The following is a 25,062-nucleotide window of genomic DNA, read 5'->3' as shown; positions in this document are numbered from 1 at the left end:
GAATTCTATCAGAAGAGGCCTGGCAGGATGTGCTCACAGACAGACTGAAAAAAGTAACAAGCGTATTTTGCATTACTCTAATTTATGAGTATTTGAGTGTTTACTTGGTATAAAACTTGACAACTCGTTACTGATCTCCTTGGGTGCCGATTAAGTTATGATCTGAGGTGTAAGGCCTGGACCCTATTACAAATATTGTTAAGGCCAAATGATTTGGTTATTATTCATATTTCTGTACTTCCTAGGCTCTAGCCCCATTGAGTGAGGCACTGAACACATATACGAAAGAGGTGGTCGCTGCCCTCAGAGTTCTCAATCTAAGTAGGAGACTGAGACATACCAGGGTACAATCCAGACCAGTGGGGGGAGTGGGGGCTGTTGCCCCTGCCCTGCAGTGTTGGGTGCCTTACAATGCATTGCTGAATTAGCTCCCACTTGGGCCGCTCACAAACAGCCTTCCAGCATGCACGCCACACCTTGAGTGCTCTGTGTAACTGCAGCCTGCCAGCCACACCTGAGTTTTATTCTGGCTCTCACCACCCTTGGTTATACTGCAGCATGACCCCAACGCACCCCAAGTCTTAGATTTCCCCCCCAGAAATGTATGTCCTGTACTGCTCAGTCCTCTCCTGGAAAATACAAGTTATATTAAACCTGTTATTCCTTTAATACAATAGGGACAAAACTTGTCACTCCAAATGGAGTTTCCCAGACACTTCAATTTAAACACACCAGCTTAGATAAAACAAGTTTATTAACTACGAAGAGATTTTACAACAGTACAAGTAATGAGGCATAAGTCAGAAATAAAGATAAGAAGCTTAACACATCATTTAAGTTATCACATTCAAGCAACATTTCTCATCAGATGCTTTCAGCAGTCTGACTCACCAAACCCTGTAGGTGAGGACCCTTCTCCAATGCTTGCTTGCTTGGTCTCTTCAGGGGCAGTGAATGCAATGGGCAGGGAAGGTGGGGGGGCCTTGGGGTGTTTGTCTCTCTGTTTTATAGTTTCAGTCCCTCTCCTGAAAAACATTCCCAGCTGGACACCAGGAGACAAAGAATCTATATGGAAGAATGTTCCCTGCTGCTTTTTTTCCTCTTACCTGTTTGAGCTTTTTTTGTTTCCCTTTCTGTTTGATGACCCTGTTTACTGCTTAAATACAAATTAAGCAGAGTGCACATTTTTTTTGTTTAAGATAGACCTGTTTGCCAACCTTGGTTGGGCAGGGCTCTGGGATTTGGGACATGTGTTAATAACACCATGCAGTGAAATCTTATAACTTCACATACAGTGTTGCTGCACATTCTTTACCGGGACAATAATGATCAGCAAATTATGCGTTTTCAAATGATACCTTACAAGGCATACTCTGTACAAAGATTATTACAATAGTGTGTGAATACAGAAGTACATTCTGTCAGACAAGAGACAACAAGTAGATACAGGCAGACGGGGGACCACAATAACAACGAAACATTATTTGTCAGCATAAACAGTGTTCACTAGCAGCCTGAGCATTGTCTTACGACATGTTAGTACATTCACCAGGTAAAAGACAATGTCATGTGTGGGAAAGCTGGAGTTGGTATATAGTCTATGAATTACCATAAGGGAGAGTAAGTACATATCCAGGAGGAAGAATTTTTATTGTTCTGTAGGATGGACTGGCCAACTTAATTCACAAGTAAGAGAAAGTTACATTTAAAGGAACTTGTAAAGGGTATGGTGACAGACAGCAACAAGGTTAGGACTGGTCTGTGTAGGGAAAGAGCCAAAAAGAACTTCCTGCATGGAAAGCATATTTAGGAATAATACCAAATTTAAGTAAAGAGACTTGAATCAATTCAGATTATTTACCGACCAGATCCAGATAGGAAGGTGTGTGAATCTACGATCATAATATCCAAGGGAAACCCATGAACTCTGCAAATGGCCATTGGATTTGGTGAAACAAGGCTGCTATAGTTACTTTTATGTCGCTCCCACGTATGTGTGGGTTGAAATGTAAAGCAAGGTCTCTAGGAAATTATGGCTGTTCACACCCAGTATAACATTTTCAAAAGTAATGACCATAATGAATTGTGTGTTGATGAGTCCCAGGCTGAGCAGCTGAAATATGGACTGAATCAGACGGCTGAGCTACAGGGTTAGTTTTCCTCTTACTGTTGCCACCGGCTTTCTTCCTTGTTCGTGCCATACTGAGCTGATCCAATACCTTATACTTTAAAAGAAGTCACAGGATAATAGGGAAGGTCCTCTCAGGGATCAGTAACTGGTTAAAAGATAGGAAACAAACCACAGAAATAAATGGTCAGTTTTCAGAATGGAGAGAGGTAAATAGTGGTGGTTCCCCCAGGGGTCTGTATTGGGACCAGTGCTGTTCAACATATTCTTAAATGATCTGGAAAAAGGGGTAAACAGTGAGATGTCAACATTTGCAGATGATACAAAATTACTCAGGATAGTTAAGTGCAAAGGAGACTGCAAGGAGTTACAAAGGAATCTCACAAATCTGGGTGACTGGGCAACAAAATGGCAGACGAAATTCAATGTTAATGAATGCAAAGAAATGCACATTGGAAAACATAATCCCAACTATACATACAAAATGATGGAATCTAAACTCGCTGTTACCACTCAAGAAAGAGATCTTGGAGTCATTGTGGGTAGTTCTCTGAAAACATCCACTCAATGTGCAGTGACAAAAAGCTAACAGAATGTTAGGAACTATTAGGAAGGGAATAGCCAAACCATAAATATCAAAATGCCACCATATAAATCCATGGTACACCCACACCTTGAACACTGCATGCAGTTCTGGTCACCCCATCTCCAGAAAGAGATATTAGAATGGGAAAAGGTACAGCGAAGGGCAACAAAAATGGTTAAAGATATGGAACAGCTTCCATAGGAGGAGAGAAAAGAGTTGACTAACAGGGGGATATGATAGAGGTCTATAAAATCAGGAATGGTGTGGAGAAAATGAATAAGGAAATGTTGTTTACCCCTTTGCAGAACACAAGAACTAGGATCACCCAATGAAATTAATAGCCATCAGGTTTAAAATAAACAAAAGGAAGTAGTTTTTCACACAACGCATAGCCTGCAGAACTTGCTGCCATGGGATGCTGTGAAGGCCAAAAGTATAACTGGGTTCAAAAGAGAATTAGATAAGTTCAAGGAGGATAGGTCCATCAACGGCTATTAGACAATTTGGTACGGGATGCCTCATGCTCTGGATGTCCCTAGCCTGTTTGCCAGAAGCTGGAAATAGGCGACAAGAGATGGATCACTCAATAATTGCCCTGTTCTGTTCATTCCCTCTGAAGCACCTGGCATTGCACTGGTGGAAGGCAGGATACTGGGCTAGATGGACCATTGGTCTGACCCAGTATGGCCATTGTTATGTTCTTATGTAAAAATTCAACAAGACAATTTGATTAATTTCAACTCATTATAATTAAGTTTTCTAACATGCCCCTTTCTTAGAAAATTACTAATACATTGCATGAGAGCACCTCATCTCTTCTGAAGAGCTGGAAAGAGGCCAAACAGCAACTTAAAGAGAAGGGTGGAGGGAACATGTCATTCGCAGTTGACTGCAAGTTAAATTTTGAATGAATAAAAGTATGCATGGTAATGGAGTTTGTGAAGCAATAAATGAATTCAAATTTGCCAGAGGATAGAAAAATAATAGTATAAAGGAAATCTTCTGATGTGGGTAAGATACATATTAGAACTTGCTATGGATAGAAAAATATGAAGAGCTATTAGCTTTTTATTTGTAAAAGACTAAAAGAATTTCAATGAAGAACAATGTCTAAAAGTAATTCTCTTCTACTATCTTCACCAACAGGAAATGGTTGGAGAGAACTTATTTTTAACACCAATGATAACTTTATAAATACAGGTGTTTGTTTGTTTGTTTTTTTTTTAAGGACCACTCAATCCCTGCTGAGACTGTTATGATCATCAAGCCCATGACTTCTTTTCAAGCTATCGTCTATCTTTTAGAAAGAGATGCAGTCTTGATTTAAAGACTTCAAGTGATGGAGAATCCACTACAATCTTGGGTAAGTTGTACCAATGGTTAATAGCCTTCAGTTGAAAACTTGTACCTTATATCCAGTCTGAATTTATCTAGCTTCAGCTCCCAGCCATTTGATCTTACTCTTTTTTTTTTTCTGCTAGATTAGAGTCTTCTACTACAGTAGGTGCTAGTTTGCAGCAATACGTTGTAAGAGCAACTGCCACTTACAAGCGATGTTTCCCCGGGAACAGTTTCCATACTGTGAATTGTCGATGCTCCCCATAACAGCCACTTAGGAACAATATAGCAAAAGGGCATGGATATGTTGCTACTAATGTGCACCTACCGTATTAGAAATCTCCTCAGTGTAGGTATTGGTAGATCATGATCAAGTCCCCTCTTAACTGTCTTAACCAGTTTTTGTGTCATCTCATCTCCAAATGTTACCAGAAATGACTTCATACTTTCTTCCAGATCATTGATAAAGATACTGAATAGCACTGGGTGAAGAACAAATCCTTGTGAGACCCCACCCCCATTGGAGGCCAACTTCCCATTTACAATTATTTTTTTAGATCCATCAGTTACCCAATTTTTCATCCATTTAATATGGGTTGCATTGATGAATCCCAAATAGAGACAGGGCTTAACTTACTAAGAACTTCAAAAAGGATCTGTGCCAAGGAGTACCTTGTGTACACTATAAGTATACCTGCATTTCTGTAACTAGTTTGTGACATTCTTATCTGAATCTGTTGCAACAAACACAACTGAGTATTATTCACAGTGCAGCTTTTCCCCCAAGACAGCTGTCAGGGGTCCACTCACCATGGTTATAAATCGACACCCATCAAGCTGTTTCTATCAGGCTAAACTGGTTACACAGGCCCAGGTCCTCTCTACACCACAAAATAATTTGTGTCAAGCTGGTTACAGGAAGACAACTATGTATTGCCCTAGGTGCTAACAGAGGAGAAACACTTTTTTATTGAGTGTTAACTAACTTGGGGGTGGACACAAAGCCATATTTATAGTTAAGCCTATAATGACTGGTTGCAAAATTAAAGTCTTAACAGGATAGTGCAGAGTCAATTATGGGAAGTACAGTGCATGCTTTGGTTAGAATATATACTTGTGTATTTAACAACTTCAAATATGTATGCTTCCATCTAGCTTTTCTTCCCTGTATTCATTTAGTCACTTTTGACAACGTTCTTGGTGCTGGGCAAGACCCATGATACAGACAGACCAGGCCTCATGGTTAAGGCTGAGTGTCTGTCATGGAAGTCACAGATTCCGTGACTTCTGCAGCGGCCAATGCTGGTTCAGGGGCCAGCAGGTAGGGGTGTGGTGTGGTGCTTATCTCGGGGGGAGGGGCTCCCCAACTCCCACTGGCATATCCCTGCAGCTCCTAGTGGAGGGGCCAGGGAGCTCTGCGTGCTGGCTGCCCCTGCAGGTGCCACCCCCACAGCTCCAATTGGCTGCGGTTCCCGGCCAATGGGAGCTGCGGAGCCAGCCCTTATGGCAAGAGCAGCATGCGGAGCCCCCCTGGCCGCCCCACCCCCAGGAGCTGCAGGGACATGCCGGTCTGAGCTGGGTAGGGAGCCTACCAGCCCCACCAACCCTCTCTCCCAGCACCAACGGGGTGCCAGGCCACCATACACCAGCGCCCGCAGTACCCTGGACTGCCCCCTCCAGAGCACCTGCAGCCCCCTGGCCCAAGTTTTAGTTAGTGGTATATAGTAAAAGTCATGGACAGGTCACAGGCTGTGAATTTTTGTTTACTGCCCGTGACCTGTCCATGACTTTTACTAAAAATACCCGTCACTAAAACATAGCCTTACTCATGGTGCAGACAATCTAATAAGCAGACAAGATGCATTAAGACATTTAGTTAAGAAGATAACAAGGAAACATGCTTTTACCGTTTCTATCAGGGACTCCCCTCTGTAGGTCACAGTGGAAGACGTGAGTCTTTAGGAGGGAGAGATCCAGAGATGCTGCGGGTAAAGCGGCTGAATGGGGGCACTTTTTTTGTCTGTATTTATATCTTAATAAAATAACACAAGCATGTACCAGGCATATCTTACAGTGTGTGGGTGCTGAATGCACGGACTTTAAACTTTCTGAATTATGATGAATGGAAGGCCTTGTGATCTGCATTGGGGACAGTAATTTCTCCTATGTTTAGCTGTGGGACTTAGATTTCTCACATGATCTTGATGTTGGACGCCGCCATTTCAGGGTTTCTATTGGACCAATTTTGCAGAGGGGTACCCCTGCTGAGCCACTACAAGTGGCTAACTCAGCCATTTGCAAATATTTTCACAAGGGGGGATCTCATCTTAGTAGGGAGATTTTCCATGGACAACCTTCTCGCCCTTTCACAATCACATGCTGTGTCAACTGCAACAGTTACTCATATGGAAGAACAAAATTAGGAAGGTATTTAGTGTACTTTTAGTTTCTATCAATGGAATTTAGCAGCTGGAAACAAGAGGGAGTCAGCACCACCAGACCTGTCAGCTTTCGGCAGCCTACCAGTTACAGCCCCGAGGACCAGAGTCTGGGAAATTGTTTTAACTCATCACACCTACAACTACTGTGCCCTCTGTATCAGACAGAGGAAAGCAACTGTACTTATCCTTAAATGCTCTCTCTTCTTTATGCCTTGACACAGGATCAAACCCACAATGTAAAGGCCTGTCCTCGACCCGAAGCAAACCCCTCTGACAAAGACTTAAGAAAGATGTCTTTCACTCAACAATTGCATAACTTGGCATGCCAATAACTACCAGTGAATTGGCTTAGGAGAGGGGTGGGCAAACTATGGCCCACGGGCCAGATCCGGCCCATCAGGGCTTTGGATCCGGCCCGTGGGCTTGCCACCCCTGTAGCGCTGCGGGCCCCGCGCTGCTCCCGGAAGTGGCCAGCACCACGTCCCTGCAGCCCCCCGGGAGGGAGGGGGTAGAGGGCTCCAGGCATTGCCCTCACCAGCAGGCACCGCCCCCTGCAGCTCCCATTAGCAGGGAGCGGGGAACTGCGGCCAATGGGAGCTTCGGAGGAGGTACCTGCAGGCGAGGGCAATGCGGGGAGCCCTCAGTCCCCGTCTCTCAACCCCCCCCCCCCCCCCCCGGGGCTGCAGGGTCATGGTGTCGGCCGCTTCCGGGAGCGGAGCAAGGCCAGGGCAGGCAGGGAGCCTGTCTTAGCCCCACTGTGCACTGCTGCCACCCCGGAGCCGCTGCAGGTAAGCAGCACCAGGCTGGAGCCTACACCCCAACCCCCTGCCCTGAGCCCCCTGCCACACGCCTCCTGCATCCCAACCCCCTGCCCTGAGCCCCCTGCCACACGCCTCCTGCATCCCAACCCCCTGCCCTGAGCCCCCTGCCACATGCCTCCTGCACCCCAACCCCCTGCCCTGAGCCCCCTCATCCACTCCACACTCCAGCCCTCTCCCCAGCCCTACATTCATGGCCCTGCGTGCAATTTCCCCACCCAGATGTGGCCCTTGGGCCAAAACCCAGCTTAGGATGACCCCACTCTGGGAAATGGCAAGAATGCACAGAGTCCCCGAACCACTGCCCAAAATACTCCTCCTCCCCTAATGCCAGGTGCCCCTCACCCACCAGGAACAACCACCTCACAGCACCCGACAGCCACACTTCCTGAGCACCAACCCCTCACCCTCTCTTCAGCAACCTTCCTAAACACCACATCTCCCCCTGCACCCAACGCCCCCTAATGCAACCGCCAAGACCCCCAGCGACCCCGCAAAAACCCCATAACCTCCACAGCGTCCTCACCTTCCCCGAACGCCCCTCCCCCATCCCGCCCGGCCGCCGCGTAGTGTCGTGACCCCCCCCGGCCGGGACTCGGAGCCCCGCGAGGGGGGGGGGCGGTTCCGGCACCTCCCCAAGTGGGTGGCTGTGACGTCACATCCTGCCCCCCCCCGCCCCTCCGGTGCGCGGAGCCGGTTGGAAGCGGTTCCCGCCCGCCGCACAGGAGCGCGGAGCCGGCCCCGCTCACGCCGCCGGCGCCATGGGGCTGAGCTAGGGGCGCCGCGCCGCCGGGTGAGTGTCCGGGGGGGCCAGCCCGGGGAGCACGTGGGAGGCGGGTAGAGCCTCGGGCCGGGCCGGGCCGCACGCGCCTGCCACGTGCCCTGCGCTGCGGGCGGGCCGGGCCCCGCTCCCCTGCAGGCCGCGCGCCGCGCGCCCCCGCCACCCTCCCCCGCTCCCCTGCAGGCCGCGCGCCCCCGCCCCCTCCCCCGCCCTCCTGCAGGCCGCGCGCCGCGCGCCCCCGCCACCCTCCCCCGCTCCCCTGCAGGCCACGCGCCGCGCGCCCCCGCCACCCTCCCCCGCTCCCCTGCAGGCCGCGCGCCGCGCGCCCCCGCCCCCCTCCCGCGCTTCGCTCCGCGCCCCCTGGCCCCCCCCCCGCGCCGCGCCCCTGCAGGCCGCGCGCCCCCGGCCCCCCTCCGGCGCTTCGCTCCGCGCCCCCCCCCGCGCCCCCGCTCCGCGCTCGCCGCCGCGTGGCCCCGCGTGTCCGGCCCGTCCCCCGGGCGAGCCCCGGCGGGGGCGGGCACATGGACTCTGCCCCGGCGCCCCGCAGGCCCGGCCGGGCGCGAGTGCGGCAATCGGCGCGTGGGGGGTAATCGGAGCCTAGATAAGAAAAAGCCCCAAATATCGGGACATCGGGTCACCCGGCTCCCGGGGCCGGGCCGGGCCAGCCGCTGCGCAGCTCCCCGCTGGGGCCGGAGCCCGTCAGTGCCCTGCCCCCCCGCCCTGCCCCACCCCACCAAACCTGGGGGACACCCCACAGCCCGTCAGCGTCCTGCCCCCCACCCCCCGCCTCACCAAACCTGGGTGACACCCCACAGCCCGTCAGCGTCCTGCCCCCCACCCCCCGCCTCACCAAACCGGGGGGACACCCCACAGCCCGTCAGCGTCCTGCCCCCCACCCCCCGCCTCACCAAACCTGGGGGACACCCCACAGCCCGTCAGCGCCCTGCCCCCCACCCCCCGCCTCACCAAACCTGGGGGACACCCCACAGCCCGTCAGCGTCCTGCCCCCCACCCCCCGCCTCACCAAACCTGGGGGACACCCCACAGCCCGTCAGCGTCCTGCCCCCCACCCCCCGCCTCACCAAACCTGGGGGACACCCCACAGCCCGTCAGCGTCCTGCCCCCCACCCCCTGCCTCACCAAACCTGGGGGACACCCCACAGCCCGTCAGCGTCCTGCCCCCCACCCCCCGCCTCACCAAACCTGGGGGACACCCCACAGCCCGTCAGCGCCCTGCCCCCCACCCCCTGCCTCACCAAACCTGGGGGACACCCCACAGCCCGTCAGCGTCCTGCCCCCCACCCCCTGCCTCACCAAACCGGGGTGACACCCCACAGCCCGTCAGCGCCCTGCCCCCCACCCCCTGCCTCACCAAACCTGGGGGACACCCCACAGCCCGTCAGCGCCCTGCCCCCCACCCCCTGCCTCACCAAACCTGGGGGACACCCCACAGCCCGTCAGCGTCCTGCCCCCCACCCCCTGCCTCACCAAACCGGGGTGACACCCCACAGCCCGTCAGCGCCCTGCCCCCCACCCCCTGCCTCACCAAACCTGGGGGACACCCCACAGCCCGTCAGCGTCCTGCCCCCCACCCCCCGCCTCACCAAACCTGGGGGACACCCCGCAGCCCGTCAGCGCCCTGCCCCCCACCCCCTGCCTCACCAAACCTGGGTGACACCCCACAGCCCGTCAGCGCCCTGCCCCCCACCCCCTGCCTCACCAAACCGGGGTGACACCCCACAGCCCGTCAGCGCCCTGCCCCCCACCCCCTGCCTCACCAAACCTGGGGGACACCCCACAGCCCGTCAGCGCCCTGCCCCCCACCCCCTGCCTCACCAAACCGGGGTGACACCCCACAGCCCGTCAGTGTCCTGTCCCCCCATCCCCTGCCCCACCAAAGTGGGTGACACCCCACAGCCCGTCAGTGTCCTGCCCCTCTGCCCCCCGCCTCACCAAACGTGGATGACACCCCACAGCCCGTCAGCGCCCAGGGCAGCTTCCACTCCAGCAGATCCTCTGGCCACAGCCCGCGGGCACGTGAATACTGCTCCTCTTGGGTACGGTTCTGCATCCTTCGCCATTGTCCTTACTATCCGCGTTCGGGTCCGGTAACTAGCCTTGGCAGTGAAGAAAACTGTGTCCATTTGACACGTCCTGGGAATTTTAGGTAGGCAGAATGTAATTAGCTAAAGTGAGATTTAGCCAGGGCTGTCTAGTTGCTTATACTCTTTTGCATGGATGGTGTGTCTGTTGTTTTAGTGACCATAGGGGTCAAGACTTTGCTTTTACATCTCATTCCAAAAGCATCTCACAGCAAATCTGGCACTTCCAACCACACAGTACCCCTAACATCAGGTACAGACACTAATTCAGAGGGAAGAACACCACTTCCTGCAACCCCCTGAATTTTCCCCAACCAAGGACTGCTGAAGAAGCTTGACCATAGTTTCTGAGCTCTGATAAAATCAGAACTGGAGGTGGTATTCAGCAGCAAAACCCTGAGGAAAACTGCTCTGATAGTTTGTGCTCCTGTGAAGTGCTTTTCAGGAATCAACAAATTCAATCAAAAGTATGAAATAGCTACCTGAGAAACCTGGATCTGAAGAATGCAGGCTTCCGTAACACCTTGGTCTTTCAGCAGCTTGACACAGCTGTTAATAAATGTAAAATGTTTTCAATTTCTCCAGTATCATTAATTGAATTACATATATTAATTATTAAGTGACTGCACTCTTAACCCCAGATATAACCTGAATTAGTGTTTGGCTAACTCTGTTGTAGGGTAGCGAGTATTCTCATTAACAAATCCCTTGAATTTTGCTTCTTGATTAAACTTCACCTTTATGTATAATTGAGGCAATACTGTCACTTTCTTATGACATCAGGTACATTCTTACTGTTCAGTTAAACCTCAGTTTATACCTACGCAACCGTGAGTTGTTGGTAACTTTTGCAAGAAGTGTATTCCCTGTCAGGAACCTTCATATCTGTGTCAGTTTTGATAGGATATGGTTCAGCTGAGTTTAAGAACTTAAAAACTCACCTGATGTTCAAGTTTTCCAGTTGTATTTAGATCTTTCATTATTTTCTTGTATGGTTTCAAATTTATTTAAAAGCATCTATCCCAACTGGCTCCTAGTATTTATGTAACTGAAGTATATAATCATGGATGATAATTCCAAACTATAATCACTTAAACTCAACAGACTAAACCCCGTTAGCAACAATAACCTCTCTCAAACATCCACCCTCTGTCCCTCAACCTATCTCCTTAGCAAAGGCCTGGGAATGAGTTTGACGTGAGCCTTGCAGCATCTTCTGAAGGTCAATAAAACATTTTATCAGACCACGGAGGAGATCATGTTCAAGCATTGAGAACCCTTCAAGGACCCAGCCACCAACCTCTGCTATTTGGAGTTGTTGCAGTATATCCGAGGGCAGAGAGAGACACTTCATTAGCTAGGTTCCAAACCATTTAGGGCTTTATGGGTCTAAATTAACAATCTAAACTCCATCAGAAAACTAATTGGAAGCTAGTGCACTCACGGAGCGCTCAGCGTGCTCTTGCTGTGGATGGCCACTGGGCAGGCATGCCACTGCATTCTGCACTAAAGTGTGCTAAACACCCACACATCAGAAGCTTAGGATGTTTCTATCTGCATAGACCTCTCATCTTCTCCATTTTATGTTTCAGAACAAATGGCAGATCTTACTCTGAATTCTTGGATAGTATCTTTAGCAACTGAGACAAAAGAGTCTTCTATTTTAACTCCTTCAGTCCACTTATTTGCTTCTTTCCCTTCCTTCTCTGTACTGATGTTTGGTAATCACCAGTCAATCACACATTTGCATGATTGATCACCAACTTTCACATTTACTACCTTTATAGTCAGAAACAAACACCAAGTGAATTCAGCATTGTGAAAACTGAAAAACAAGATAAGCTAGGTAGCTTTGCACTGAACCATATTAGCAGATGCCCTGTCCAACTTCCAGAAGTTTCCAAATTCTAGAAAGCCAAGGCCCCTCACAAGTTATAGCTTTACCTACTGGGTCTCCAACTCTCCACTTGAACTTTCAATGATAGTTGGTTAACCCACTAAGCCTTTGTCATCGGTAATCACTCCATTCATTCCCTCTTCCCCTCTAGGCGTCTATCTAGACAGTTCTAAATCTTTTGTTTCCTCATAAGCAAACCTTGATGTTTTTATGACTTCCCTTTTAAGTTCTTAGACTAGTTAGTTTTTATTAATAAATTAGGTTCTAATTTTTGTTTCTATTTAAAATAAAACATTTCCAATATATGGTCATGTAATTACTTCAGAATGTCACAGAAGTACCAAAAATGAAAAAAGCAATAACCATCCCCTGAAAAAATCCACCGTGCTGGATTTTTAACAACATTGCTACTCCCGATAATAAGGTCTATGCTTAGTGATTATAACATCAGACCATCTGATCATAGTTATCCAAGTCTAATGTTTTAATTGTTTTTCCTTGTGGTTTATTAACATATTTTCTATTTTGAATGCTGAGAAGTCTGGTCCAGTTGTTGCATAGGTCTAGAAAAAACAACTGTGAAGACATTGATTGCTTTGTATTGTCGGAGTTGTGTAGTGTTTAGCCTCAACTCTCTTGGTTTGCAAGTGCAACTGAAACTAAATTTCAACTATTATTTTAATCCCCCCTATTTTATTGCAGGGGACTCAGCTGCTGAATCTAGTCCGCACTGAATTTTCAGACAGGTTAGCCATGCTTTTCTGTGAACAACTACATTTGAAAGCATTGCTGCTTTTCTTCAATTACCTTTCAGAATAAAGACAGGTTTCAGAATAAAGTTGACTTTTACAAAACATTGTGCTCTCTAGGGTAGATGATGAGATTACTTTTTAACTTGTGAAAAACAGATGGCCACCTCTGTTTTACGCTCTTTTTCAACTTCTTGAAGAGTTAGATATTGTAAGTTGCAATTACTTCTGCTTCTGCTGTTCTGAATGTGTGGGTCTTTACTCTTTTCTTCACTTTGGGTTTATCTGCACTTGACTTTTTTACCTAAGCTGAGCCCTGACATAATGCACAAACTTCTGTAGAAAGGAATAAATGTTTGGGGACTTTTGAGGGTAGCTTTCACAGTGTGTTTACTACTGTGAGTTAATTGGCAATCAGTCCACTTGAGATTTTTTTTTTTTTTTAAAGTGTAGTGTAGACATACCCTTCAAGAGCCAAAGAAAGGTATTTAACTTGTGAACTTAATGATATCTGGTTTAACTTCTCATTTTCTGCTGATAATTCTGTAATCAGCTAGGATCATCTCTTCCTTTCCCCCCCCCCCCCCCCCCCCCCCCCCCCCCCCCCCGATTCCTTTTGATTGTTAAGGTGGCTTGCTTGTGTATGATAGACGTCACGCATTTTGTACAGTATCATGCCTGGTCTACACTAGAAAATTAGGTCGGTTTACTATGTTGGTCAGGGGTATGAAAAATGCACACTCCAGAGCGGTGAGGTTGAGCCGACCGAAGTCCCTGTGTAGATGGCGCTAGGTTGACAGAAGAACTCTTTCCGTGACCTAGCTACTGCCTCTCGAGGAGGTGGATTACTGACGTTGATGGAGAATCCCGCTGTCGGCGCAGGTAGCGGCGACATTGAAGCGCTACGGCGGCGCAGCTGTGCTATTGTAGTGTTTTAGACAAGTCCTCAGTGTAGTCACCTGGGGGAGGAACTCTGTGGCTAGTTAGTAGCACACGTCAATGCCACCCAGCAGTTTAGGACAGCAAGTGAAAAATACTGTACTAATAACAATACTGAGCACTTCACAAAAATGGTTAAGCATTATTATACCTGTGTTAGATGGGGAAGCTGAGGCACAGAGAGGTTAAATGACTTGCCCAGGGTTGCACAGCAAGTGGTGGAGCTGAGAGAAGAACCAAGGTCGTCTCTCAGTCCAGTGCTGTATCTCCTGGCCCATGCTGCCTCCTGTTACTTGTATACTGCCAACTATATGTGAGGTGCTTTAACAATAGGTAAGAAGGCACAGATTCTTGCCTCAAAGAATAAACAGTCTAGCTAGATAATGCACAAACATAGGAATGGTGGAGCGAGAAGTGATACAAGCAGTCTGGTTTAGAGATCTGCTGAGGCCTAATTTTATAGCCCAACCCAGAAGCTGACCCAAACTTGACCCAAGAGTGTTTAGTGTTTTCAGAACCCACAGGACCCAAACCTTTGTCAGCGCTGCTGCCGCCTCATTCTTGGGGCTTGGATTGGTGGGGGCTTTCTGCTCCCTGTGCCTGTGATCCATCTCTGGTCACCTCCTGCCCTTGGGGTTGTCATGGCAGTGGCTGCATGCCCCGCTTCTGCCGGATACTGCTGCTTTGCTGAGCTGTGTGCGCTGTGGAGTGAGAAGTGTTGTGATTCATTGGCATGCTCGCTCTGCAGCACACAAAGTGCGCACCAAGGTGGGTGGTAGTTGGCAGGAGTGGGGCACACAGCTGCCGCTGTGCTGACCCCCCAGGCAGGAGGAGGTGAACAGAGATGACTCATGGGAGCCCCAGAGGGTCAGGTTATTTTCAGATCCAACCTGACGCTAGTATGTTTGAACAGTGAAGTTTGGAATACATTTTGCCTTGGTTTTTTAATATTCAATAGCAATTGCAGGGGAAATTTTAGGAAGGCAGAATGTAATTACCAAAATAGGAATTTGGTTAGCATATTAGGATTAGCATTTCCAATCTTGTGAAAAATTCCACGGGATCTGGACCTTACTTTTTCTTCTTATAGAAAGCACCTCTAACAAGACAGTTCCCCCACTCACCTGGCTTGGGCACCAGTTCAGTAGTGGTTCAGAGAAGAATCATGCATTGTTCTTATTATTTGTATTATCATAACTATACAAACAGAACAAAAGATAGTTCCTGGCCAAAGATCAAGTCAAGTCACCAACACAATTTCTTGTAGAAACTGATTTTCCTTGCAGGTCTTCTCTCCCGGTACTGAGCTGGGCTGACCCTGCTTAAGCTCTGAGATCATGGTCCAATTTAATAAATGGTTGTAGAATACACCTGTTGTACCAACTTCAAGAAGTCTTCACTCTCATCTGGCACTAGAAGTAGTAGAAATTATAGTGTTTGAAATATGAACCAGGGCACACAGCCAACATAGTGTTGAAAAAGCCAAAGGTGTTGATTTTCCTATCCAGTGTTCTAGCTTCTGCTGTTCTGGAAATTGTTTGTTTATGGGAAATGCCACTTTCAGTTTATACTCTTTCTTCTACTCTACTTCCATACTAAATGTTTCTAACTCTCACACTTCTCATCCATTTCTAGTCTCTTCTATTTCACTGGTTACTAAATATTTTTGGCTTTTCCAATGCCTATCTCAACAACGAATAAATGAATTGTTTTAGAACATTAGTCTGGAAGGTGAGTTACAGATTTTTTCAAGTGGAATAGTAATTTATCATACCTGTCTTTTGTGCAGTGATGTTGCTAGGCCTTTGACTTTAGTATCTGAGTGCCTCAGAATCTTTTAATGTATTTATCCTCCCAACATCCCTATGAACTAGAAAAATGCTATTATCCCCATTTTATCGATGGGGGAACTGAGGCACAAAGACACTAAAGCCCATATATTTAAATGTATTTAGGCACCTAAATACCTTCAAATATCTGGACTTAAGTGATTTGCGCAAGGACACATAGGAAGTCCATGGTAAAGCAAGGAGTTGAAATGGGACAATGCAAGTTCCGGGCTAGTGACCTAACCACCGGACCATCCTTCCTATTCTAGAGGACTTCAGATCCTTGTGATGCTGCCTCTTTGTCATATACAAAAAAGGAGTTAGATTTTACACTTTTGCTTGGCTGAAGTTAGTTTTAGAAAGTAGACATAAACTGTTACCGCTAGAAGCACTGAATTCAACAACTTGTGCCTTATCAGATTTAAAGGAAACCCAAGGGGAAATGTTCTAAAACTTTCCTTACTGAATTTCAATCTGCTTTGACTTTCTTTATGCTAGAGAAAAGTAAAAAAAAAAAAATACATTCTTCAATACACTGTAAAAGGAGGCACTTCTTAAAGCAAAAGCAATTTTCATGAAATTAAAAGATTCAGGAAGAATTGTCTAAAGATTTACTTTCATTTCCATGATTAGCTTTGATTTCTTTCCACTATCCCACCCCAACACACACATTATGTAGCTGCTGCTTAAGTACACACTACACTCTTTAAAGCAGTCTCTGAGGCCACAATCACGCAAGCACTTGAAATACACCCAGTAAATTAAATGTGTATGTTCAGGCATACCTACGCTACAGTTGCTAAGCGACACTGGTATGGAGCTGCAGCTGTGCTGTTGTTGTGCTGTAGTATAGATGCTTCCTACATTGACGGAAGGGGTTTTTCCGTTGATGTAGTTAAACCATCTCTCTGAGAGGTGATAGATGGAAGAATTCTTTCATCAACTTAGCCGTGTCTACTCTGGTGGCTAGGTCAACCTAACTACAGTGCTCAAGGCTCACTAATTTTCACAGTGCTGAGTGACATAGCTAGGTTGATCTAATTTTTAAGCATAGACCAGGCCTAACTATTTGGAGGATCAGGGCCTTAGACTGTGAGCTCTTTGGGGTGGTAACTGTCTTTTACTACAAATACATAGGGTGCCTATTACAACCGGTCCTTGAGATGAATCTGTATATGCAATTGACATGGTAGATCTTAAAAGTTTAAATCTCCCTCCCCCCCCCCCCCAAAAAAAAACCCTAAAACCTGTTGATTTTGTAGCTAGTTACCTAATAGTCTTTCCTAGATAATTGTGTTTGAATGTTTAAAATTGTATGCTGAAGTGTTTCCTGTTTCAGGTTGATGTACAGTAAGATAAAAATAAAGAGTTTCATTGAGGAAAAGCTACTTCCTTTGTTAAGTAACCTACATATCCGAGAATAAGGATCAGTTGATGTTAATCCGTGGTTCTAAGTCCTCAGGGCTGCGGCCAGGAGAGATGCCTCTGAACCAGCCCCTCCTCAACCCAGCCTGGCCCAGTGCTCCACTTCACTTGCGATGCAGTTGGCTCCTCTCTGGACCCTTCTCCGCGCCCAGGGCCCCCCGGCCCAGGGCTTCTCTCCGCCCCGCTCCTCTCAGCCAGCCGGGTGAGTGCTCCTCTCTCAGCCCCCACCCACCCTATCACTGGCAGGCAGCCAGAGCCCGAAGCGGTGGGCTGTCACTGGCTGCCTGGACTGTGGACGGACCTGCTGCGGCCTGGGGAGAGGCGCCCTGGCCCCAGCCCCCCTCATCCCCCGACCTGCAGCGGACGAGGGGAGAAGCGCCCCAACCCAGCCCAGCCCTGGACATGCTGCAGGCAGGGGAGAGGCACCTATCCCATTGCCCCAGCCCCGGTGCTGCCGTGGCGTGGAGCAGCGCCTTCTCCCCCCCCCCCCCCCCCGACCAGGTGCTGCTGTGGGGAGAGAGAGCTGGGGAGAGTCCTCTCTCCCCGCTGTAGCCCCGGGCCAGCCTGCACACCAAACCCCTCACCCCAGCCCACATCCCCAGCTGGAGCCCCCCTCCTCCACCCCAAACCCCTACCACCTCCTCCACCCCAAACCCCTCATCTACAGCCCCACCCCAGAGCCCACACCACCAGCTGGAGCCCTCACCCCCACCTGTACCCCAACCTTCTGCCTCAGCCCTGAGCCCCTCATCCTTGGCTCCACCCCAGAGCCTGCACCCCCTATGCACCCCAACCCTCTGTCCCAGCCCTGAACCCCTCAGCCCCCCCCCTCATGCATTTTGTTATGTGCACCAATATGGGTGCACATAAACAGGGTTGTGTCACACATCACCTCCATATTGCTGCACATAACAAATTTCTTTCCGCACATGTGTTGGAAAAATTAAAGGGAACGCTGACGTGGTTGTATTCTGCTCAGAACTCTGAAATAGTCCAGTCCCTAACAGAAACTCGACTTCAGCCTTTTACCCCCGCAGAGGAAAGATACTCGTAACAGACTGTACGTGATGCAACAGCTGGGGGAGAATTACTGCTTATGTTTCTGCATTCATTTTAAACTATTTTAAGAATAGCTTATTGGAGTGGCTTAGCTTAGTTAAAATTGTGTTTTGAGTGATCCTATGTCAAATGCCAGAGGCCTAAGTGGTCATAAAAATACCTGGTTTTGTTACTTCTGATTCATTCACTTGTTTTAAAACTGTTTTCATGACCCTTAATTCTCTATCCCTTCAAACCTTCCTTCTCCAAATTAAAAAACAAACAAACACAGTTTATGTCAGTTGGCTTTTATTTAGTTGAGCAATAAGGTGATTTCTCAGTGCCTTTTTTTTTTAAGAGCACAGATTACTGTATCAGAAAAACATGACGTTTTTATCGTTTATGGAATGAGTACATAGAACATAAGAACGGCCATACTGGATCAGATCAAAGGTCCATCTAGCCCAGTATCCTGTCTTCCGACAGTGGCCAATGCCAGATGCCCCAGAGGGAATGGAACAGAACAGATAATCATCAAGTGGTCCATCCCCTGTCACTCATTCTCAGTTTCTGGCATATAGAGGCTAGGGACACCATCACTGGCCATCCTTGCTAATAGCCATTGATGGACCTATCCTCCATGAATTTATCTAGTTCTTTTCTGAACCCTGTTATAGTCTTGGCCTTCACAACATCCTCTGGCAAGGAGTTCCACAGGTTGACTGTGCCTTGTGTGGAAAAAATACTTCCTTTTGTTTGTTTTAAATTTGCTGCCTATTAATTTCATTCGGTGACCCCTAGTTCTTGTGTTATGAGAAGGAGTAAATAACACTTTATTTACTTTCTCCACACCAGTCATGATTTTATAGACCTCTATCATATCCCCCTTAGTCGTCTCTTTTCCAAGCTGAAAAGTTCAAGTCTTATTAATTTCTCCTCATATGGCAGCTGTTCCGTACCCTAATCATTTTTGTTGCCCTTTTCTGAACCTTTTCAATTCCAATATATCTTTTTTTTGAGATGGGGCGACCACATCTGCACGCTGTATTCAAGATGTGGGTGTACCATGGATTTATATAGCGGCAATATGATATTTTCTGTCTTATCTATCCCTTTCTTAATCATTCCCAACATTCTGTTTGCTTTTTTTGACTGTCACTGCACATTAAGTGGATGTTTTCAGAGAACTATACAAATGACTCCAAGATCTCTTTCTTGAGTGGTAATAGCTAATGTAGACCCCATCATTTTATATGTATAGTTGGGATTATGTTTTCCAGTGTGCATTACTTTGCATTTATCAGCATTGAATTTCATCTGCCATTTTGTTGCCCAGTCACCCAGTTTTGAGAGATCCTTTTGTAGCTCTTTGGAGTCTGCCTGGGACTTAACTATCTTGGGTAGTTTTGTATCATCTGCAAATTTTGCCACCTCACTGTTTACCCCTTTTTCCAGATCCTTTATGAATGTTAAATAGGACTGGGTCCAGTACAGATCCCTGGGGGACACCACTATTTACCTCTCTCCATTCTGAAAACTGACCATTTATTCCTACCCTTTGTTTCTTATCTTTTAACCAGTTACCAATTCACGAGAGAACCTTCCCTCTTATCCCATGACTGCTTACTTTGCTTAAGAGCCTTCGGTGAGGGACCTTGTCAAAGGCTTTCTGAAAATCTAAGTACACTATATCCACTGGATCCCCCTTGTCCACATGTTTGTTGACCCCCTCAAAGAATTCTAGTAGATTGGTGAGGCATGATTTTCCTTTGCAAAAACCATGTTGACTATTCCCCAACAAATTATGTTCATCTATGTGTCTGACAATTTTGTTCTTTATTATAGTTTTAACCAGTTTGCCCAGTACTGAAGTCAGGCTTACAGGCCTGTAATTGCCAGGATCACCTCTGGAGCCCTTTTTAAAAACTAGTGTAACATTACCTTTCCTCCAGTCATTTGGTACAGAAGCTAATTTAAATGATAGGTTACAGTCTACAGTTAGTAGTCCTGCAATTTCACATTTGAGTTCCTTCAGAACTCTTGGGTGAATACCATCTGGTCCTGGTGACTTATTACTGTTCAGTTCATCAATTTGTTCCAAAACCTCCTCTAATGACACCTCAATCTGGGACAGTTCCTCAGATTTGTCACCTAAAAAGAATGGCTCAGGTTTGGGAATCTCCTTCACATCCTCAGCCATGGAGACCAATGCAAAGAATTCATTTAGTTTCTCTGCAATGGCCTTATCGTCCTTGAGTGCTCCTTTAGCATCTCGATCGTCCCGTGGCAGGCTTTCTGCTTCTGATGTACTTAAAAATGTTGAGTCTTTGGCTAGTTGTTCTTCAAATTCTTTTTTGGCCTTCCTAATTACATTTTTACACTTCATTTGCCAGAGTTTATGCTCCTTTCTGTTTTGCTCACTAGGATTTAACTTCTACTTTTTAAAGGGTGCCTTTTTGCCTCTCACTGCTTCTTTTACTTTGTGGCTCTTTTTTGGTTCTCTTACTATGTTTTTTAATATGGGGTATACATTGAAGTTGAGCCTCTATTATGGTGTCTTTAAAAAGTTTCCATGCAGCTTGCAGAGATTTCACTTTTGGTGCTGTACCTTTTAATTTCTGTTCGACTAACCTCCTCATTTTTGTGTAGTTCCCCTTTCTGAAATTAAATGCTACAGTGTTGGGCTGCTGTGGTGTTTTCCCCACCAGGGGAATGTTACATTTAATTATATTATGGTCACTATTATCAAGCGGTCCAGCTATATTCACCTCTTGGACCAGATCCTGTGCTCCACTTAGGACTAAATCAAGAATTGCCTCTCCTTTTGTGGGTTCCAGGACTAGCTGCTCCAAGAAGCAGTCATTTAAGGTGTCAAGAAACTTTATCTTTGCATCCTGTCCTAAGGTGACAGGTACCCAGTCAATATGGGGATAGTTGAAATCCCCCATTATTATTACTGAGTTTTTTTTATTTTTATAGCCTCTCTAATCTCCCTGAGCATTTCATAGTCACCCATCCTGGTCAGGTGGTCGATAGTATATCTCTACTGCTATATTCTTATTATTCCAGCTTGGAATTACTATCCATAGAAATTCTATGGGACAGTTTGGTTCATTTGAGATTTTTTACTTCATTTGATTCTACGCTTTCTTTCACATATAGTGCCACTCCCCCACCAGCACGATCTGTTCTGTCCTTCCGATATATTTTGTACCCTGGTATTACTGTGTCTCATTGATTATCCTGATTCCACCAAGTTTCTGTGATGCCTGTTATATCAATATCCTCATTTAATACGAAGCACTCTAGTTCACCCATCTTATTATCTTAGACTCCTAGCATTGGTATATAAGCACTTTAAAAACGTGTCACTTTTTAGCTGTCTCCCATTACATGATGTACTTGAATGAAACTCCTGTTCATTTGACTGTTTCTCATCAGATCCTACCTGTATTTTATCTTCCATCTTCTCCTCCTTACTAGGACATAGAGAATCTCCATTAGTAGATCCACTCCTAAGGGATGTCTCTGTCCGAGCCACGTGCTCCTCTGCACCTGTCGGCTTTCCCCCAGCCCGTAGTTTGAAAACTGCTCTATGACCTTTTTAATGTTAAGTGTCAGCAATCTGGTTCCATTTTGGTTTAGGTGGAGCCCATCCTTCCTGTATAGGCTCCCCCTTTCTCAAAAGTTTTCCCAGTTCCTAATAAATCTAAACCCCTCCTCCCTACACCATCATCACATCCACGCATTGAGAACCTGCAGTTCTGCTTGTCTAACTGGCCCTGTGCGTGGAACTGGAAGCATTTCAGAGAATGCTACCATGAAGGTCCTGGACTTCAATCTCTTACCTAGAAGCCTAAATTTGGCCTCCCAAGACCTCTCTCCTATCCTTCCCTATGTCACTGGTTCCTACATGTACCACAGCCACTGGCTCCTCCCCAGCACTACACATACGTCTATCTAGACGTCTCGAGAGATCCGCAACCTTTGCACCAGGCTGGCAAGTCACCGTGCGGTTCTCCTGGTCATTGCAAACCCAACTATCTATGTTTCTAATGATCTCTTCCTAATAACTAGAGTTCCCTCCCCTGGAGAGGTCTCCTCAGTGCGAGAGGATATCACATCATTTGAGGAGTGTCCCAACTATGGGATCATTTCCCTCTGCTTCAGTTGGATGTTCTCCTTCCCTGGGACTTTCATTCTCTTCAACAGCACAGAGGCTGTCAGACTGGAGTTTGGACCGTTCTACTGTGTCCCGGAAATTCTCATCTGTGTACCTCTCTGTCTCCCTTAGCTCCTCCAGCGCAGCCACTCTGGTCTCCAAAGCCCCTACACAGTCTCTAAGGGCCAGAAGCTCCTTGCACCGAATACACACATATTCCACCTGCCCATAGGGCAGGTAATCAGACATGCTGCAATAAACTGGTAGCCCCCACTCTGTTGCTGGACTTCTGCCTGCGTTATCTTTTTACTCCTGCTGCTGACTCCTTTGTTGTTTTGTTTTTATCAGGGGATGTTTTTTGGCTGAAGTTTAAGGAATGTTAAGGGCATGTAGCCCCCTCCCCGTACTCCGTCGTCGTAAACTCCCTCGCAAAACTCCCCTGTTCGCTAGCTCCTCTGGTCGCTGAGGAGCCGGCTTTTTAAAGCTCTGGTCTTCCTGAGGAGTCCCCTGGTTAAGGGTTGATGGGTGCTAAAGAGCTTAGGAATCAAAGCCTCATTAAGAAGCTCTCAGTTCTCAGCCTAGCCTAGCAGGTCGCTAGGCTCAGCACCCACACAGTCAGCACACAGTCCCCCAAACAACCAGACCACACGGTATATTTCAGTCAAACAGCAAGCACACCACAACAAACACACACACAACCGACAACAAACTTATCCCAAGGGTCATGTAATCGCTCCTTCTTCACCTGGAGAACTCCGTCGCCAAACTCCCCTGTTAGCTGCTCCTGTTCGCATAAATTGAGAGAGAATGTTCTGACCTTGAACGTTGTCTTCTGCAAGTTTTCCTAGATGAACAATTTTCCTCCTTTTTACAGTAGGGTCAAAAGGCATTACAGATAAGTGTCAGGTTAATGATTACTGTGCTATTTTAAAGCTGAATGGAATATACAGTATTCCAGCGAACCTTTAGTTTTTGCAATTTGTTTTGGTAAAATACCAAAAACTGAATTCATTGATTGGATTTTTATTTAAAAAAAAAATGCACAAGCTAGAAGTGTCTTATTTCTTACCTTATCTTGATGGAGGAAGATTGTATACACTCAGTTTGAATACTGTAAAAGAAGATTTAAGCAGATTACTGTTACACTGTCTGCGTGTCTGCCTTCTTTTGTATTACTACTTGCTGTCATTGCATTGTTAAGCATTTTTCTCTCACTAATAATTAGGATTTTCCTTGATCTAAAATTGGAGACTTAAGGTCTGACTTCCTAATGGATGCTCAAGCATTTTGATTTGAACAGAAGCTGTTGGTGCTGAATAATTTTTGAAAATCAAGCCCATAATATCCTGTTACTGGTAGGTGTTTTGCTATTGACATTATTGTGGTGACAGAAATTCAGTATTTATTGATGTACAACAGTCAAGCATGTGAGAAAAATGAGTTTCAGGGGGGACAGGGGAAACTTCATATTCAAGTGCTTGTTCATGTCAATTGCAATCAGGTGTGCGCGTGCCGTGTGCACAACGGCTGGAAGATTTTTCCCCTAGCAGTATCCGTAGGGTCAGCCTGGGCATCCCCTGGAGTCACGCCTTCATGGCGCCCAATATAGGGCCCTGCTGACCCGCCACCCCCTCAGTTCCTTCTTGCCGCTGGTGATGGCTAGCTGGAACTTCCTTCACTTTTGCTTCTGCAAGCGCCTTTAGCAGTGTCCCACTGTCCATTGTGTATAGTTAGTAGTAGTAGTGTTAGTGGTTTCTCTAAGTTTCCCTTACAGGGATCTCCCTCCCTCAACCCCCCTCCTCCCCCCCCGTTTCATTCCCCAACACCGGGGCATGCCTCTGTCACCGGGGTTCAAATTGTGTGGAGTCTGCGATAAATTGATGCCAGATAGTGACCCGCACACTTCTTGTTTGAAGTGCCTTGGTGAGAGTCACCAAAAGGACGAGTGCCGCATTTATAAGAGGTTTTGGCCGAGGACCCTTACAGATCGCGAGCAGAGACTCAGAATTATCCTCACTGAGGCAGCCCTCCACCCACAGTCTGACCCGGGGTCAGTGGAGCCTGTGCCGAGCGCCGCCGCCTCTGTGCTCAGCACACCAACGCCAAGAGAGGAGGCTCAGGACTCCCGGCACTGACACGGCGCCAAACATAAGACTTCTGTCAGGTGCTGAACTTTGTCCCCAGTGCCCCAGAAGAAAAAGAGGCAGGAGAGGGGAAGGGCTCCTCCTAAGGAGCCAGCAGCAGGGAGGCCTCCGCTCAGCCAGCCTACTTGGGCCCGTCGCCTCCCAGGGGCTTGTTGACTCCTGCCCCGCTCCGCAAGGGGTCTAGTCGAGTCCGGCCCACACTGTTCTCTTGACCGTCCTGGCTGGGACATTCAACTTCCCTCCACTCCAGAGACTTTTGAGGTGGTGCAGGACCTTATTTGCCTGACAGCACTGTCTTCTCCAAGGAGGAACGAGGCAAATAACCCGGCCACCTATTCCATCTAAGGGCAAGCCGGCGATGATGTCACACCGCTCCCTGTCTCCGCTGCGCCACTCCCCGGTGCCGGCCGCCCACATGGGGGGACCGCACCAATCCCCAGAGGCTCGGCACCACCCAGTACCGCTCCTCCATGGTCTTCCTTTTCGGAGACCTCGGAGTCTGAGGTGGAGTCCTATTGTTCAGATAGGTCCAGCAGCAGGAGGTCTAGGACTCGGCGACACTGCTAGCCTCCTCTGGCGCCGTGGCCAACTCATTGGCAACCACCAGCTCAGTGGCCCTTTTGGACTTGTTGGGCCTAGCATCTAGCCCAGGTTCAGAGCCAGGCGTTGAGATCCAGGTCGGCGT

The 25,062-nt window shown here is 47.5% G+C and overlaps 1 protein-coding gene and 1 long non-coding RNA gene across 3 annotated transcripts in view; one reads left to right on the top strand and one right to left on the bottom strand.

Annotated features, from left to right (window-relative positions):
• Window positions 1-760: 760 nt before the first annotated feature.
• Window positions 761-23,072, bottom strand: LOC128842925 (uncharacterized). Its single transcript, XR_008446146.1, has 5 exons — window positions 22,979-23,072; window positions 14,313-14,480; window positions 10,677-10,743; window positions 10,046-10,246; window positions 761-2,276 (listed from the first exon to the last, which is right to left on the bottom strand). It is a non-coding gene; the product is annotated as an uncharacterized LOC128842925 (long non-coding RNA).
• Window positions 4,060-25,062, top strand: part of ATP13A3 (ATPase 13A3) — a 118,623-nt gene continuing 97,620 nt past the window's right edge. The window contains exon 1 of one of the 2 annotated variants that reach the window (XM_054039253.1): window positions 4,060-4,077. The gene's annotated coding sequence lies outside the window, so the exon portion shown is untranslated. Of the gene's footprint in view, window positions 4,078-7,992; window positions 8,105-25,062 lie in introns of those variants that run through there. The other variant, XM_054039250.1, reaches the window with a different exon arrangement.

This window comes from Malaclemys terrapin, chromosome 9 (genome assembly GCF_027887155.1).
Source record: "Malaclemys terrapin pileata isolate rMalTer1 chromosome 9, rMalTer1.hap1, whole genome shotgun sequence".
NCBI classification, from domain to species: Eukaryota; Metazoa; Chordata; order Testudines; family Emydidae; genus Malaclemys; species Malaclemys terrapin.
Note: the sequence above shows the minus strand (reverse complement) of the source record. Positions and strands in the feature narration are given on the sequence as shown.